Raw genomic sequence first — 15,556 nt, forward strand, 5'->3', positions numbered from 1 at the left:
CAGCAATTCGGTGGGAGGTCCTTTGCTCCAAGCGGGAGTGAGGGACCGTCCGCCGAATTGCCGCCGAATAGCTGGACCTGCCACCCCTCTCCGGTGCAGCCGCCCCAAGCACCTGCTTGCCAGGCTGGTGCCTGGAGCCGGCCCTGGTGACAAGTCACCTAATTTCTTTACAGATTTTCCTTGTTTTGGCCCTTTTGGGGGGGCCTACGGTCACTCCTTCTGTGGCTTATCATGAACAGCAGAATAAAACATGACAATAAAATAGAAAGATTGAATTATTGATAGTCCCAGTGTGATAAATTGGGGACTATACTTTTTAACATTCCTATTGTTTGTTGAATAAATATGTCCACTAAGCCCTAGACCAGGGGTAGGCAACCTATGGCACGTGTGCCAAAGGCGGCATGCGAGCTGATTTTCAGTGGCACTCACACTGCCCGGGTCCTGGCCACCAGTCCGGGGGGCTCTGCATTTTAATTTAATTTTAAATTAAACTTCTTAAACATTAAAAAAACCTTATTTACTTTACATACAACAATAGTTTAGTTATATTTTATAGACTTATAGAAAGAGACCTTCTAAAAACGTTGAAATGTATTACTGGCAGACGAAACCTTAAATTACAGTGAATAAATGAAGACTCGGCACACCACTTCTGAAAGGTTGCCGACCCCTGCCCTAGACTTTTACCTCAAGTGTGCTGAGGAACTTCAGGACTCAACACAGAGACGGAAGATGCTTATTGTAATACAAATAATGTGCAATCCCAGGTAACCCTCCAAAATTAGTGCAAGATTCTGCCATCACAATAGAGAGATAGATTGTTGGAGTGGGAGAAGAAGTGATATCAGCTGAGAGGAGAATAAAATGGCTTAGGGGGCCTGAGGACAACATGCACTCCCACACATATAATTGCTATTCTTAAAGGAGCAGCGTGTGCTGCCATGAGAGCTTGTCATGGTGACAAAGTGGGAATATTTTGTAATATTTTATGAGTTCGCTTTGTGCCTCAGTTTCCCCGTTGTGCTGCATTGTTACCCAGTGAGTGGACAGGGACTGTTTGCTCTCAGGGCAGGCAGAGACATCTGTGTGGGTGTTGCCTAGCTGTCTGGGCCTTAGCCTCCATAGCAATGGCGCATCTGAGAAGGCAATGGCGAATCCAGTCACCAGGACATTGACACCTAGCAACCAATGATCCAGGGGGATATGGACTTCCCTGCCTCTCTGTAGGGAAACTGAGCAACAATATCCCAGCAGGAGATCAAAGGACTGAAGGGGTATGAGTGGGGGATAAGAGTGGGTGGCTGGAAGGAGCTGGAGCTCTCATCTGGAGTTTACCAAGGAGGTCAGATGGAGACAGACAGAGCTTAAACCAAGGGGTTCACTACAGCTTGACTGGGCTCTGGGTTAACCAGAATGGACTATGCTTTAATCTTTATGTTACCAGAAGGACTTCCTATGTTGTGTTCCAGTTGACTAATAAACCCTACTGTTTGGCAATGTCATGTGAGTGTCACTGTAAATGCTTGGCAAGGTGCATTAATGCCTGAAGAGTGTACAAATCTGCATTGGGGTCTCTCAGGTGGACTCACTGAATGGTGCTCACGGTGTGAAGCAGGAGAGCTGCAGGCCCAGAGGTCCAGTCTAAGGAGGCGGTGAAGCTGCATGGCTTAACCTGGAGGAAGAGTGAGCACCATTCCTCCTGGAGATCATTCCAAAGTTGGGGCCATAGCACCAATTCTGTGGATCCGTGACAGTCATCAATCAAAGTGAGCAGATGGGGGACTGAAGCCCAGCAACGCTCCCAAGTCAGCTGACCCTGGTGGTTGTGGGCACATTAGTCTGAGCTCCTAATCAAGAGAGCAGCATATGGCACAGGTCACTTGCAGGTTTAATCTAATGTAAATGGTGGATTCTCTGTAACTTGAAGTTTTACATCATGATTTGAGGACTTCATTAACTCAGGCTGAAGTCATGGGTCTATTACAGGAGTGGGTAGGCAAGGTTCTGTGGCCTGCAATATGCAGGAGGTCAGATTAGATTATCATGATGGTCTCTTCTGACCTTAACATTTACGAGTATGATTATTAGGGGCTTCATTCTTGGTTGCATATGTCACATTAGTGCTAGCATAACTAAATTATACCATCTTTATTCTCCAATAACGTTTACATCATAAATGCACCAGTGCAGACAGAAGCTCCTTTGGGGAATGAGAGAAAACAGATTTGTGGGCCTTGCATCCACACTTTCCTTCTTCTTGGTTCACTCCCTTAAATCTGCAGCAACAGCTTACACAGGTACTATAGTCCCCAAACTGGCAGGGGTGCTGGAACAATTTGTAAGTGGGGGTGCTGAGAGTCATTGAACCAAACTGTAAACCCTGTATATAATGGAAACCAATTCAAGTCAGGGGGTGTGGCACCCCTAGTTCCAGCACCTATGCAAACTGGTGGTCCTATCACTGCTGGTTGGAGAATTTGGAGAGTTGCACAAATGGAAAAGGATTGTGTGTGAAATAGGTGAATGTTGAATAAATCTACAGAGCCAAGATACCTCTCCTGAGCCGGTATTGCACCCACATCACAGCCACTGTAAAATTCTGCGTAGTCTGCATTAGTGCCTGTAATGATTTGCTGTTTTTCTCCATGCAAATACTGAGCCAGATACTTACCCCCTGTATGTTATAATAAAATTGTTCTGTAAATTGAATAATACATAGAGTGATTTGTCTGTATAACTGTTTAAAGTACTGTAGCTGGTCATCTCTGGCAATAAGCTACCAAGAGTTACAGTTTAGTGCTTCTGAGTGTATGATATTTTTTATTCTACACTATCCAGTGGGGTGACTTTTCATATAGAATTCTGTTCCCCTCCATAATTACAGCTAGCATCTGTTGACAGCACCAGACTATTTTGGAGGGGTGTTTTTAGAGCATAGCAAATGCATTCAGTTTTTCCTATAATTGTTAACATGCAGGGCACACCCTGGAGGTTAATAATTGTCTGGAAGGAACTAAGGGCCTTAAGCATAACCCTAGAAAGTCAATAATCCTCCCAACACCCTCCATCAATGATGTTTCTGCCCATATGAAATTTCTTTGGATTATGTATTCATTTAGTCCATTTATAAAGTCATCTAAGTGCCATACAATACAAACTAAAAACATGACATTAAAAATTTAAAGAGCCAACCACATGGTACAAAGAAAGAAAGACAGATATTTTGCACCAGGACATCTCCATTTGCTGTCTGGTAAACCCCACCCACAAAGCAATTAGAAGAACAAAGGGTAGTGGATATAAAAGCAAAGGAGGAGCCTAAACATGATAAAAATGTATCTCTGCCGTTAATGCAACTTGCAATATGCCCTAAAATCTACCACCAAGAGACGCCAGCAGATCCTCTTTGGGAAGCAGTCTGACAACCAAAGGCTTTCAGCTGACAAAGATCTGCCCCAAGCAAAGTCCTGATTGAACCTACAGAATCAGAGAAGACTTAACCCAGTCAAACGTAAGTGAAGGGCAGGCACCAGATGCAAAATGCAGAGATAGTGCTGAGTCACACATTTGGCACTGTATGTAGCCTATGAAGTTTCAGAGCTCTGGGGAGAGCAGAGAGGAGTTGTGGCAGCAAGGAAGAGATTACAGTTTTATGGTCTGAGTGGTCCCTTATCACTGTGTGTGTGTGTGGAATCCATGCTACCTCCATCACAGTGAATATTTGGTTATACTGGACATTTCTAAAGAATGATTTTGGAGGGGTGTATAGAGTTACAATAGAGTTGTAACTGGGGGTAATATTTGCCCCAAACATCTTTTATGTATTTATTCTTATACCACAGAAATGAAGAAATGCGGCCTGGTCTACAATAGGGGGGAAATCAATCTAAGTTACGCAACTTCAGCTACGTGAATAACGTAGCTGAAGTTGATGTACTTAGATCTACTTACCGCAGTGTCTTCACTGCGGTAGGTTGACTGCTGACGCTGCCCCATCGACTCTGCCTATGCTTCTCGCTCCGGTGGAATACCAGAGTTGACAAGAGAGCACTCGGCAGCCAATTTATCGCGTCTTCACTAGACACGATAAATCGACCCCCGCTGGATCGATCGCTCTGGAGGTAAGTGTAGACATGCCCTGCATCTTGGAGATATTGGGTGTCACCAAAGCCATTCTGAGTATGTCCTTTTTCCTGAAGACTCTTTCCTAGGACAATATGTCATTTCTTCTTGAACGGCCGCAACATCTTTATCTCTTTAACATCCTCCAGAAAGGCCCTTTGCTAATGTTTATTATACATAGAAAGAAGTCTCTTCTTTCACTTCCTTCTGCATTAGCCTTGTCTTTACTCCCTCTCTGCCTTGGGCACTATTCATCTTATGCTATTTTCAATAAAGCATCTTGCACTGACATTATCTATACCATTTAAGATTCTGTATACTTCAGTTATAATCCCCCTTCATTGCCTGGCTTTCCAACACAAATAGGTTAATATTCTTAACCTCTCCCCCTGTAACTCATCTTCCCATTTATTTGGTGTGGCCAGAAAGGGTTAAACAGCTTGCAGGCTAACTAACCCAAAGCCAACCTTTAAAGTCATGTTAGGAAAATAGGTGAATGGTAATTAGGGCCATTCTGTGGTAAATAGGCTAGAACTTTGAAGTGCAAACCTGTATTGTTAGAGAATTAGAGGTGATACTAATTGTGTGTATCTTAGATGCTAGCCATGTAAACAGACAGTTCCTGTCTGTCACTATAGCTATGGATTCAGAGATCAAAAGGGAATATTAACATTAAGATTAATCTTGGGTGCAATAATGTCATTGTCTATACGTCTCTTTAAAGTTTGTGATAAACTGCTTAATGGATACATTACCTTATGTTAATCCATGTAGTTGATTACCGATTACCGGTGAGGTTTAGGAAACAGAAGGTTACATCAAAAGCCTATTGTTTACCCAGGACTGTATGGTCAAGTGGATGCTAGAAAACTGTATAAAAGATCCTTGGGTCCCAATCCTTTTTTATCTCAGATCTGCTTACGTGTCATCAGGGGAAGTTTGAGTCACAAGATTGAGATCCCAGTCCTAAAATGGAACACCCTGAATATGATATTGGACAGTAAACTATAACCTATGGACTAAATTCTAAAAGAACTCTTTGCAACTACAAAGCTCACCGTCTCTGCTATGAATCTGAAGCTCAAGATTGTACTTATGTCTGTATGTATACTGACCTTTTAACCTATACTCTCTCTCTTTTCTTTTTTAATAAACTTTAGTTTAGTTAATAAGAATTGGCTGTAAGTGTGTATTTGGGAAAGGTCTGGAATATTCATCAACCTGGGATTAATGAATGAATCCCAAAGTCCTTTGGGATTGGTAGACCTTTTTTTATATGATGAATAAGATTTTCCCTAATCCTCGTCATTTTGACTTGGGTGTCTAGGTGGAGGCCTGAGGCTGTATTACTTTAAGGGAACTGTGTTGTTGACTTCTGAGTAACCAGTGAGGTATAACAGAAGCTTTTTTGTGCTGCCTTGGTAAATCTAAGTATTGGAATATCCACTAGCTTTGGGGATTGCCTGCCCCATTCTTTGCAGTTCACCCTAATTGAGTGACCTCAGCAGGCTCTCCTGGGATTCTGGTCACAGCTGGAATCAATCTTCTTTCTCTCTGCCTTTACCCTGAGCACTTCAGCCATTAGAGCTGAAAGAATTAAGCTAAGCACAATCTGACCTTACACGCACATGATCTCCCAGGGAAACATTTTCAAAACTTGATATGAAGCTTTAGCAGTCTGGCTGCAATTGTCATTACTGGACGTTGTGTTGTCCAATTCCTTAAGATCACACAGAGAATGTACTCTTAAGGGGCTTTCTTACACCTAGATTTTCTGGGTTCAGTTGTCACCACCTCCCAACCCAAACAGTTTTTAGTCGCCATATCTAAATCTTTCTGAAGTTGCAATGTGTAGCACTCAATCTGTAGCGCTCTTGTGTCGGAGCCAGGTTGTACCACTGTATTTGGGCTAATACCCAAAACTGAACTGTAGTGCGTAACAGGCACCATCTGCAAAATTTTGTATAAGTGTGGGACTTATATGATAGAGAGAGAGAGACAGCTACATTGAGGTTTATTTAGTATTTCTAAGCTGTTCCATCTCACTTCCCTACTCCTCCACAGAAGGGCAGCTCAGTGTGCTGCCTTGATGACAAATACAGTCATGAGTAAAACAGAATATCACCACATAGTCAAAACTGTACAATGCTTAATAAAACATGAAAAACAAGGTGAGATGTAGGTGAAGGGGGAACAACAGCCAAATTCTAGAGACTATCACACAGCTTTTGACTTATACTAGTATTATGGTGTAACCCTAGAAGATGAGTCACCTGGCAGGACCAGGTTCAAGGTGGAGGTCTCAAATGTGGCTAGTTCTATCATCCACAAAGACAGCTTAAAAAAAAATTACCCACCACTTTACAAGCAGTGAGTGTTAAGAAAGCATGATGAATACAATGTATGAACATTGTATAGTACAGTAAAGAAAGACATTTGGGGCAATCTCCTGGGAACACAGTCGCATAGTAACATACCTCCCCACAGTTCCAGGTTTCACAAGACTCGTCCATTTTGACCCCCAAGAGCCCCTGCCCCAGTTGAAGGGCAGTTTGCCCCAGACCTCAACCAAGTGTTATGACTTGACACACATCACAGCACCACTCCAGCTTGGCCCATCTGTCTCCACCTATATCCTGTGTGACAAAGTTCCTCCTCTATCTTGGTGGGTCCTGCGCTTATTGGCGGATTTTCTTGCCGCGGAGATTCACCATGTGGGTTGGGGAACAGCCCAGAGACCTTCCCCTCTGGAAGAACCCACAGTCCAGGTCAATTGGGAGGTTTGGGGGAACCCGGGCCCGCCCTCTACTCCGGGTTCCAGCCCAGGGCCCTGTGGACTGCAGCTGTCTATAGTGCCTCCTGTAACAGCTGCATGACAGCTACAACTCCCTGGGCTACTTCCCCATGGCCTCCTCCAAACACCTTCTTTATTCTCACCACAGGACCTTCCTCCTGGTGTCTGATAACACTTGTGCTCCTCAGTCCTCCAGCAGCACACCCTCTCACTCTCAGCTCCTTGCGCCCCTTGCTCCCAGCTCCTCACACTCGCACCACAAACTGAAGTGAGCTCCTTTTAAAACCCAGGTGCCCTGATTAGCCTGCCTTAATTGATTCTAGCAGCTTCTTCTTAATTGGCTCCAGGTGTCCTAATTAGCCTGCCTGCCTTAACTGGTTCTAGCAGGTTCCTGATTACTCTAGTGCAGCCCCTGCTCTGGTGACTCAGGAACAGAAAACTACTCATCCAGTGACCAGTATATTTGCCCTCTACCTGACTCCTGTACCCCACTGGTCTGGGTCTGTCACACCTGCTTTAGCCACTGGAAATGTTGGGCATTATATACTAATATGAATCAAATCAGAGCTGGATTAGTTTGCATGGAGTTATTTTCTCCTATCTGCATACAGAACCAAACTCCTTCCTTCATGTTGTTGGGACCTTGCGACAAGAAGAGAGGGTGTGAGGTTGTGTAGAGGAGCAATAACGAGGGAGCATTATGCTTGATCAATGTAGATGTAACTAGGCAATAAAACAGGTACCACTTTCTGAAAATATCCAAAATAAGGACAGTGGGTGGTAGTCCTGACCAAATTAGAATAGGTCTCATCTAGATCCAGCAGTGTGGAAGCTGGAAGATGTGGGGAAAGGGAACCCTACTTCCCAAGAAAGAAAATGCTCCCTTCTGAGGAGAGATGTTCCTTCGGGTAAAGGACAGAAAGAGAGGAGAAACCTCCCACCTCCAGCTGTCACAAGCAGGGAGAGTCCCACATTTTAATAGACTATGAACTCACAATTGAGAGGACCTGATACATGCAGAAAGTTCTGAGAAAATAAAGAATCATCAACAAAATCCACGTTTTTATTTTCAGGGACAGATTGAGGAGATTGAGTTGGGAGGCTGAAGAGATTGAAGGGAAGCACTGGGGATTTAAGAGGTCAGTCAGTCATTCAGGAGAAAGCAAACAAAGCCCTCAGATTTTAGCACCTTCTAATGCTTTTCCATCCCCAAACAAACAAGTTTCTCCATAGCAGCATCTCTTCAATTCTGCCGAGGTATTGTGTAATTGCATTTTTACAGGCAAAGCTTCCTTTCCTCTCATATCAGTCGTGGTGCAGAGCATAGACATCCCTGCCCCAGTTTTTACACACTACCTTACATAACCTCATAAGAATTTCATTTGTGACATGACCATCTTCCCAGAATGCATGGTGGCTTCATAGATCCTTGGTTGGGAAAGGCCACAGGGTGACCCAGAAGCAGTGCTTCAAGCAAAGGGTGAGAAAATGCTCAGGCTACAGGGGGAGGGGAAAAAACCACACACAAAAAAGGAAGTAATGCACAAACAAAGAGGGCTTGGAGCACAGAGAATGGAAAAGGATGGAGTTTAGAGAGTTGTATAAAATACTGATTTTAAAGTTAAATATATTTAGGCCCCATATGTCAGAACAGTAGCCTGCAGAAACGCAGTAATCCCCCCTGATATCCTAGTATGAGTTGACAAGACTATGGCCCTTATTTGCCTTTTACTTACTCAGATTTACATCAGTGGAACTCCAATGAAGTCAATGGTGTTACATCACCCTGACAAGAGAATCAGATCCTAAGTTTCCAAACTGTACTCCTGGAGGAATTCTGCACTAAAAAGTTAAAAATTCTGCGCACAATATTTTAAAATTCGGCATTTTTATTTGTCAAAATAACACAATATAATCACACCAGTTTCAATTATTTTGGTAATTTATTTAAAAATTGTTGCCAGCAAGTATGTCTGTAACAATAAAGACAACGAAAAAGATTCACCCAGAAGTAGAGAGTTAAAGAAACCCCTACAACAAGCCAGTTCCTGTTTCTCTGTTATGCTTTTGTTGAGCGCCTCAGTCTGGGTGTCACACATGCCAGATGTACACATCTTGGAGGAAAACTCTTCCCCTTCAGTCTCAGACACACACACACCAGAACCCAGCCATGGGGTGCCACCCCAGCCAAGACACCCACACCCCCTACCCACAGTGCCTAGCCATGGGGCAACCCCTCAGCCCAGGCACCTGCACCCCCTACCCCCACCCTCCCCAGAGCCCAGGGATCCAGAGACAGGAACAGCTTGATGCTGGGTCCCGGATTTGTACCGTTTCCTGCATGCCACCTCCTTCCTTCAGAACATGCTGGGAACCACAGCTGCCCGGAATGCTCCAGCTCCCACTCCTCCTCTTCTCCCCTCCCCCCCAAAAAGTGTCCTGTATTTGCGAGCTGGTGAGCCAGGCTCTGCTGGGTCCAGTGGCCCCAGTGGTAGCCAGCAGCTCTGTAGCACCAATTCTGTGGGGAAAAATTCAATTCTGTAGAGAACATTAATTCTGCGCAAATTCTGCAATGTGAAGTGGCGCTGAATTCCGCCAGGAGTAAAACTGGAAGCCAATGCTGAAACAGAGCACCAAGCCACTGAAGCAACAGATCAGATTTTAAGAGTTCTTTCTGTGGGGAAGTGATTGTAGAGTTGTTAATACAGTTCTTCTGTACTACCTTTCATCAATAATCTCAAAGTGGTCTACAAAGATTAATTACTGCAAGTATCATAATCCCAGTCACTCAAATAAAAAGTAGGCAATTATTATCTTCATTATACAGATAGGTAAAGGGAGAGTTGAATAACTTGGCCAAGGCTGTATAGTAAGTCAGCTGAGAGCAGGAAATAGAACCTAGCAGTCCTGACTCTTTCTTATCTCCAGTAGACCAATAACCAGAAGGATCAAGGGCATCTTATTATCCAAATTATTCTTACAAAATTCCTTGTAAATCCTAATGCATTCCCAATGTTCTAATAATATCCAGATTATATTGCAATATCATGTGCCCAATGGCAGGATGGTGGCAGTCACCTGGATCACCTGGATCGATCGGTATTCAGCTGTCGTTAAGACTGCGCCGATCACAACACGTCCACCATTCTTCTCGCATTCTTGCCTTTCTTCTCCACGTTCGTCTGAAACGTTTTACAATGTCATCTTCCTATCTTCTTGGAGGCCGACCAGGTGGTCTTTTCTGTTCTCGCGGGTACCACTCAGTAATGATTGCGGTCCACCTATTGTCCGTGAAACTTGCTACGTGGCCCGCCCATCGTATCTTATTATATCTGCTTTCCACAACAATATCTTTCACACCGCTGCGTTCTCTAATCATTTCATTTGGGATACGATCCAGAAGGGAAATTCCCAGCATAGCTTGTTGCATTGCCCTTTCAGCTACCAACAGCCGCTGTTCTTCTCTCTTCGTCAGTGCCCACGTTTCACTGCCATACAGCATGGCTGGCAGCACTGTTAAATTGAAGATATTTGTACGTGTGGTCTGGTCGTTTTTTTCCTTTGAGGATGTCCTTGATGGAATTAAACGCACTCCATCCAGCCCGAATCCTTCGCGAGAGTTCTCCGTTCATGTCTTGGCGCATATTAATTTCTTGGCCCAAATATATGTACTGTTCCACTTCTTCAATTTCTTCTCCTGTTACTGTTATTCGGGCTTTTCGTAAGACATCTGATCGCATGTATTTCGTTTTGCAACGGTTCATTTTCAGACAGTAGAAGGAAATAATTTGTTTTTTACTGGGAATATATAGAAATTAACCCACTGTGATACATTCATCTTGCCTATTGCTCACTCAGAAGGCCTCCTTTGAAAATCCTGCTACGTGTTATTTTTCATAATAATAACAACTTACATTTTAGGATTTTAAAGACATTCAGATACCATGTTGATGGGTATGGTACAACAGCCTAGATAGAGGCAGAAGCATTAATTAAGCCTCTCACCATACCTTAGAGATAGGCAAATATGATCAACCCTATTTTAGAGATGGGGAAACTGAAGCAGAGGAGAAGTGACTTGCCCACTCTTGACAAAAGAGGTACATGGCAGCTAAGACGAGAACCCAAATCGCTTGTCTTCCAGTCCTTCATTACCCACAAGAACTGCTTTAAATGGTCTTTATTGTGATTGGCTTTATTGTTGTAGGATAAAGCTGGCAATATTGACATTTTTTATGTAAAAAATGGGGTTTCATAGAAAATTAAACTTTCTATGAAAAAATCTTTTTTTTTTTTACTTTTATTTTAAAGACAAATTCAAAATGAAAATTTTGGGGAAAAAACTAATTTTTTCCCAATATTCTCAACATAGTTTGTTTTAAAATTGTGGGTAAATGCTCACATTTTAAAAAAAATTCACCCCTCGAGAAGTGAGGAGAAAGTTTTAAAAAAAAATTAAAATGTTACTTTTCACTTAAAGAGTGAGAGAAAGTTACACTTTGAAATTTTCCATTTGGAAACAGTTAGAAAATAAGATTTTCTACACTTTATTTTTTCAAATATTTGCAGGAACAATCCCCATTTGAAATTTTCTTAATGGGAAAATTTTGAATGCAAAGTGTTCCTGCAAAAATTCCCATTCTTTGGCCAGGTCTATTATAGAGGCTTTTGTTAAGACGACCAGTGTAATATATCATTCAGCATAGAAGCAAAGGCCTGAATGGACATTGAACATGACCTTCCTCCTTCCCCTTACCTCTCCCAGATGTGGTCCTTCCAGGTCAGGTCTGAGGGATATTGGTAAGGGGCCCAGACTGTCAAGCTGTGAACTCATTCTGTGCCTGTTCAACAAGTAAACAGAGGGCTGCAGGATCCAGGGCTGGCAGTCCAGCACCTAATTCACTTTCAAATACTAGCTTAAAAACAAAAATAACACAGAGACACACATGTTGGACACGAAAATCAGAATTTCCCAGTGCCTAAACTCTGATACAATCTGTATTTCATCTCAACCTTACTTACAGACATAGTCAGGTTAATATCCTTTGCCTCAGAAGATATATGGAGGGGCTTGGATCTAATTAAAAGACTTCAGAAATAACTCAGACATAAAAAGCATTCTAGAACTGATCTCTCTTAATTGACAAATTATCCTGCCATTACTGCAGAGTAGGGAATGTATCTATTTCCTGTAATTCTGCAATTTTAAATGAAGGCACCAGGAATTACCTTGCCCAGAAGGGAAGATCAATAATTGTGCATTGAACAAAGGTAATAAAATGGACTTCTACTGTATGCAGCTTTCTGGAATACCTAGGACTCTAAATGACTGCTGCCCATCAATGGCTGTGCAATGGGAGGTGAGAAAGAACAGGGAGTCCCTTCCCATCAGCACTTTAAGACAGGAGGCAGCTGTAATATACCTGATAACACTATGGGCAAGATCCTCAGCTGGTGTAATTTGATATAGTTCCAGTGAAGAACTGAGCTGTGACAATTTCTTCCAGCTGAGTATCTGATCCATTACAACTACTGGAGATACTGCATAGCCCAAAGGGAGCAGATATGTTGAAGCTGAAGGTGTGGCCACAGTCCCATCCACCTGTAGACCAATTCATACTAGGAGGTCAGTGCAAGGGAATGTTCATTACATGTTTTTTACATGTAGAAAGCGCTGCTGTGGCAAATGTTCCTCTCAGTGCCCCTGGCAGCACTGGGCCTGATTTTTCACTGCCTTGCACCTTATGTAGCCAGTTACACCAGTGCAAAGAGAATGTACAGTAGGGGTGAGAACTTTGTGATTTGGTAGCATTTTCCCCTACTTGATTATAAGTGACTATAGTAAGAGTACAAGCACCCTATCCCTTAGGCAAGTGTGGCCAACACTGTATTGGAGACATTCAGAGCTGTAAGCATAAATCTTTATAGCTTGATTCAAAGAGCCAGACTCTGTATCTGGGGCTGTAACAGATTCACATGCTCTGTGGATCAGGCACAGAGGGGGACATTTAACACACTGACCAGTAAGTTACATGGGCATAAAGCCACCTGCTACATTACTCAGTTGCTGTAGTTCCTCCCTGACCCCAATGTCACACTGCCTCTGAGATTCATAATTTGGCCATCAGAGTCTAACAACAAACCAGTTTTTGATGTAAGATTGATGAAGGGAAGAAATCAGACTGACTTCAATTTTAAAACGGGAACAGGTTTTTCATACAGTCAGAGTCAGAAATTGTTTGATCCTAAAATTCATTGCATCACTATTTGATAAATATTGAATGACTGACATTTATATAACATCATTTATCCAGGTATCCCAAAGTGAAGGGCAAACCAATTAACAACCTGTCTTGGGACTCATCTTGTATAAAAGTGCAATGAGAAGGATAAATCAATCAAAACTACTTCTAGGTGTTAACACAAATTTCTTGGACTGCATCCTCCCATCTCCTGTATGCAGGCTACAGCCAGTACAATAAAGGACAGAGAATGTAACCTGAGAAAGAATAAGAAGCTGGGGATTTATGGGAAGTACTGTCAGCAGGGAGATTTAGCAGAGGCTGAATGTTGGAATTCAGTCAGGAGACCAGGACAGCCATACCAGCTTTCACAGGAATGACCGCTGGATTGCTAATGACCACAAGTGATCGGAATTAGAGGTGATCTGAAATTTTCCAAAAATATTTTTCTGTTGGAAAATGCTGATTCATTTAAATCAGTATGTTCTGTCGGGATGTTTATACAAAACATCAGAAACTGCCTCATTTCCTGCCTGTCTCCCCAGGCACCTAGACTCCTTGGCTCCTTGGCAGCACATGTGGACAGGCTCCAGGTTCCCAGCTCCCTGGCAGCCCCTCAACTACTGTGCAGCAGAGGCTGCCAACAGCCTAGGAACCCAGGGAGCATATTTCATTTCAGAAACACCAAAATGTCCCCACTGCAGGAAGCATCATGAATCAGGTCCCAAAAATCTTGAGGTTTGCTTTAAAATCATGAGATTTAAAATAAATTTTTAAAATTGGATTTTTTTATTTACTTTTTTTGGGGGTGCCTTTAGGGTACACATTGCTAAGCTTTTCTCCACAACATTGAGAACCCAAAACGTCTTTTTTTTTTTTTTAATGAAAGCTTTAAGACAAATACTGCTAGAGCTTGCAGCATTGTATTAGTTTCTACAGGGTTTGTGGGTTCCTCAAAGATCTCCCTTACAAAACACTGTGGAAACCTAACCCTGTTATAATTGTTGTTGTACTGGTTTTCTTTTTCAAAATTACACAAACTTATTTAAATGTTAAACATGTTGGTAGAATAAAATTCCATTGATATATTTAAAATTCAGATTGGTCATTTAGTTTTGAGATCAAGTTTTGATTTTTTCTTAATCTGATTTGGTCCCATATACACAGCCAAAACTAACCCTTGTAATAAGAAAGGTTGAGGCACACCCATTTTGTAAGTGAGTACCCAGCACAGTTGTAATGGTTTTCTGGTGCTAGTTATTTTGGTAGTCTAGTATACACAGGAAGGCAATGAGATATTTTGCATTAGTCAAATAAGGTGAATCATCTTTTTAAACTAATATCCTTAAAGGAAAAATAATGCTATATGGGAAGAGTCTGGTTTGTTTTAGTGGAATCTCTCTGTAGTATAAGTTCAGGATGGGGATGAGAAGCTGATAAAAGGAGGATCACATTGATCATTAAAATGTTTTAAACATTTTCCCCATTGTAAAGATTAAAGGCTTCAAGTGGCAAAGAAAAATGGTTATAGTTTTAGGCTGTCAAATTTTCCTCTTGTCTAAGAGATATTTGGTGAATATGCTTTGAAATCTACTGCAGGCAGGAGTCAGCAAGTCCCCTAAGAAATCCATTCTCTCAGATAAGAAGCCAAGTGCACATCAGAGGTGATTAATGAGAAAAGTAAAGAGAACCTCCTCCAGTGACATTAGGGGGCAGGTGGAGGAGAGTGCGGCAAAAAAAAAAAAAGAAAGAAAGAAAGAGAAAAAGAAGCAGTAGCCCTCACATCACAGTCTGCACTGTCCTAAGCACAGTTAGCGCCAAAGCAACCATCAGTACCACAACCAGCATCCTGATCACCATCACTGCCATGGCCACCATCAATACCACCAGCCACAGCATTTATGCCATAATCACCCAAATCGGTCACAATCTCGGTAACCAGCTCCAATATTGGAATCCATCATAATCACCATTGCCACCACAACCAACATCCACTGCATTCAAAACCACCACTGATGGTACAGCTACCTTCCTTACTATCATAACTCTTATCACTTCCACAAACAATATCCCCTGCAGAAAACTTCCACCATCAGACTCCATTTCACCCCTGCAAATAGCATCACCATAATCTATAATCAAAATCACTAGCATAACAATCATTACCTCAGACATTATTTCTGTCATTTCCATGACCGCTGTTGCTACTAACATCTTTGTCACCATCATTAACAGATTTTGGACTTCACCTGTTTTAGGACATTGTCCATCCTGTTGCACTTTTTACGCATTAATGATTCCTTTAATCCTGATGACCTATAATATCTGTGTGTGCAGGGCCGGCTCTAGGCACCAGCAAAACAAGCTGGTGCTTGGGGCGGCACATTTTTAGGGG

Source organism: Terrapene carolina, unplaced genomic scaffold, assembly GCF_002925995.2.
Source record: "Terrapene carolina triunguis isolate 2854851 unplaced genomic scaffold, T_m_triunguis-2.0 Scaffold96, whole genome shotgun sequence".
NCBI lineage: Eukaryota > Metazoa > Chordata > Testudines > Emydidae > Terrapene > Terrapene triunguis.